Raw genomic sequence first — 4359 nt, forward strand, 5'->3', positions numbered from 1 at the left:
TTCAAAAGTTTTTTTTGTTATTTTTTTGCTTGGAAAACTTTTTCGATACACAAAAAATATTTTTGCGAAAATATTTATTTTTTATGACAAAATAAGTTTTGGTTGTCACATTTACAAATATTTTCCCAGAAAATAATATCCCTTTACACGCTTAATGGAAATTTTTCTCTAAGTTAACACTGCATTAGAAAACTGAATTACATAAAAAAACAACTACAGAACGCCAATAAATCGCGAGATAAGACGAATTCTAAAACAAATCGTTAAAAAACCAAACTTTTAATTCGAAAACACTGCTCCAACAACGCAGAACACATTTGTCTTTTGTAAAATAGGGCTAAAAGAGTTACTTTCTCTAATGGTATTAGTACGAAATGTACAATGTCTTATATAAATGTATGCAGCATGACCTCTAACTTTGCTGGTTTTAGTTCAAAACTACATAGTTACAAATTAAAACAGAAAAACCATACAAAAAATTAATTTATTTAAATTAAATACAAATAAATGAAAGTAAAATCGAAAACACTAACAAGCATGTAAATAATTAAATTTCAATACAAATAGTATACAAAAAAACTAGTAAATTACAATTAGATTTATAACAGTACATCTAGGTGACTAATTTAACTGTAATGCAATTTACTTTATCATAACAGAAAACATGAGAAAATCAAGTTATATACAGCAAAAATAATTAAAATTTTAATAAAACATTAGTAACCTAAACTTGGCATACAGTTACCATAATAACTGCAAATTAACTGTAATATGCAACATGTGTAAATTGCATGCAAATTTGTCAGTAGAACAGAATCTCCAAAAATAGGCTAATTAAATAGAATAAAAGAGAAAAGTGAAGTGAACATGACACAGAGAAGTCTGAACTTCCCAACATTTTTTTGCAGAAAGTAGGAAAATATAAAAAGTAACTTTCGAAAGCCAAGCAATGCAAGAAAATCAAAGTAGGCGCTAAGCCTTAAACAAAAGAGCGTAAAAGAGAGAGAGAGAAAGAGTGATAGAGTGATGCGAGTGCATTTGTGCAAAGTATTCTATGTAATACCAGAGGCGTGAACTAGACTAAGCCTTACATGTATTTATATAATATGTACTTGTATGTTTATTGTGTAAGTGAACACAAATAATTTGCAATTTTTCAAACTCTAAACAAGAAAACAATGAAATAAACAAAATCTCTCTAAATGCAACTCTCTTAAAGCAAATTTACTTGCAATTTATCTATAAAAACTCTGAGTAGACAAATTTTAATTTTTTGCAAATTTTAATTATTACACTTCAATTTTTTTTAAATTAAATTAATTTTCGTTTTCAACTTTAATGAACGGAAATAGTTTAATTCCACATACATACCCAACCATCATGTGCATTCCGCAAATGTCGTGGCAAATACGAGGATGCAAATCATAAATTGTATATACATTATATACATACATAGCAGTAACTATAATTGCATTTGTAAAGGGTATGTAATCAGCCAAAATATCCACAAAATAATAATATTTATGCTCGAATTCGTGGGCACATAACACCTACATACATACTCTCTAACACACATACATACACACAGACACCGACACAACGCTACTCTCAATGTTCGTATATTTAATTAATTATAACGATAATAGACACATTAAGTTAACTAAATTTTTTAGCATAAATAAATAAATTATTGTGACGTTGTGTATAATGAATGTCATGTTTTTGCATTAATTTAAAATAAATTCAAATATTTAACGATATTAAATCAATTATATTGTAATAATAATATATGGTAATCGTAAACGTATAGTAATGAATACAGCTATTCGAAATAATTAATTAAAATAATTAAAACAAATGATAATTAATAATATGTAATAGTTTATATAGTACGTGTAGTTTTGTTTAAATAAATTATAATGAATTAATTAAATTAAATAATTCGTCACATTTGAATATACAAATATATATATATTTACAGATAAAGTACATGAATGAGAAATTGTAATAAAATGGAAAAATCAAACGCGTGTGTGGTTTTCTTTAGACGAAGTGAGCAATATAATATTTTACGACCAAAAGTTCGTTGCTTAAGTCTTTACTTTCAGTGTCGGAGGAAAATCTTAGCATACTGTTAGGCAGTGGGAGGATATAACAATATGAATTTTGATTGAAACGCGTTTTTGTACATATAGGAAAACTGAAAATGTTTTAATTAATTAAATAATAAATAAAATATAACAAAACTAAAAAATTAGTTAAATTATCAATAATTTAAAATAAATAAAAAAATATTGCGGACTCAAATATTTTGAAACATAGCAAGAGGATTACCAAGAAAACCATCAAGGCAATTAGTCTCAATTACAAATATAGAAAAATCAGTGTGCATTTATGCGAATTATATGAATTATCCATACTTATTTTGATACTGACGGCGTACATAAAGTGCAATCGGCGATTTTTGGGATGAGTGAAATTATTCAGCAAAGAAGTTCCATTAAATCTTCTATGCGAAATCAAATTTCTGGTGCCGAAACGTTTAGAATGTTGAAAAAAGTCTTCGGTGATAATCGTTTGTCATGAACAGGAGCTTTTGCTTGGCATAAATTATTCAGACGTCCAGACGGCCATCAACATCAGCTTATGATATCAACACGTATAAAATAAAGAAATTGGTGCTTGATAATCGACGGCTAACAGTCAGATATCTTATTGGCATCATTGGAATATAGGAAGAATCAGTGAAACCCATTTCAAAAGATTATTCCGGCCTAATGAAAGTGAAGCACGATTGGTTTCAAAATCACCAAATATATTTGAAAAACAGCGTCGCATTAACGTCTGTGAAATAATGCTTTCCGACTACCAGAATGTCATAAAACGTATGATTACTGGCGATTAGTTTTGGTTCTAAGCTTACGACACGAAGAAAGACCTATGACCAAAAAAAAAAAAATAGAATTAAAAAAGAACAAGTGAGCAGCTTCTTGAGAAGAAAACGACGTGCGGAACATTTTAGACGGATATCTCAAAAACTAAAGGGTTAGTTCGCGTATATAAATACGTACAGAAGGACAGACGAACAAACAGAAGCGCATGTCTAAATGCGCTCAGTTCGCTGATCATTTCTAATATAAATTTATTTTATAGGATCTCCGACGTTTCCTTTTGGATGTTGCCAAGCTTCATGGAGATGGCAAACCCGATTCCCCAATCGATGACGATGGAGCGGATGTTCCATTGGCTGACCATGAAGAAGTTCGAAGACCGTCCCGTCTGAAGAATAACAAAGCAGCGAGGCCGGTGGATTGCTGACCTACCTATTTAAACACGACGGCGAAGAACTGATAAGGAGCATGCATCAGCTTTTTTGTTGAATATGGTCGGATGAAAGTATGGCCGACGATTTGAATTTAAATGTGCTTTTGCCCAATCCACAAATAGGGATTGCAAACTCCCCCCGGCATTCTCAACATCGCGTATAAGGTTCTATTGAGTGTATTGTATGAAAGATTTAAGCTCACCGCCTACAAACTGATTTGTCCTTATCAGTCTGTTTAGACCTGCAAAATCTACAATCAGAAATTCACCATCCGCCAAATCCTCTGCTTCTTCTTTCGACAGCACGGAAGGGATCTGCCTTTATGTCGCGATGCCTGAATTTGGTACCCCAGCAAAACTAATGCGGCTGTGTAAACTGACGTTGAGCACTACGAAAAGCTCCATCATGATCACGAAGGACCCTTCCAAGTCGTTCGATAACAAATAAGTTTTCAGACAAGGCGACTCCCTATCGACTTCTTCAATCTACTCCTGGAGTAAATAATTCGAGCTATAGAGCTTAATTCAAAAGTACAATCTTATATAAGGGTGTACAGATCCTAGCGCATGCCGATGATATTGATATCGTTGGCCTGAACACTCGCGCCGTTAGTTCTGGTTTCTACAGAATAGATAAGGCAGCGAAGCAAATGGGTCTGGTGGGGAAGGAGGGCAAGACGAAATATTTCCTGTCATCAAACAAACAGTCGTCGCACTCACGATTTGGCTCTCACGTCACTGTTGACAGACATAACTTTGAAGTTGAAGATAATTTCGTCTATATTAGAACCAGAATTAATAACAACAACAACCACGTCGGCTTCTAAATCAACGCAGAATAACTATTGCCAACAAGTTCTATAGTACTTCGGACTAAGTAGGCAATTGAGAAGTAAAGTCAGCTCTCAACGAACAAAAACAAAATTCTATAAGTCACTCATTATTCCCGAGCAAATGAGTTTCAAATTTAAATTGCGAAATATAGTAAAATATATAGATAAATATAGAAATATAATAAAATATATATTTAGAATG

Source organism: Bactrocera latifrons, unplaced genomic scaffold (genome assembly GCF_001853355.1).
Source record: "Bactrocera latifrons isolate USDA-ARS-PBARC rearing strain unplaced genomic scaffold, ASM185335v1 scaffold_19, whole genome shotgun sequence".
NCBI classification, from domain to species: domain Eukaryota; kingdom Metazoa; phylum Arthropoda; class Insecta; order Diptera; family Tephritidae; genus Bactrocera; species Bactrocera latifrons.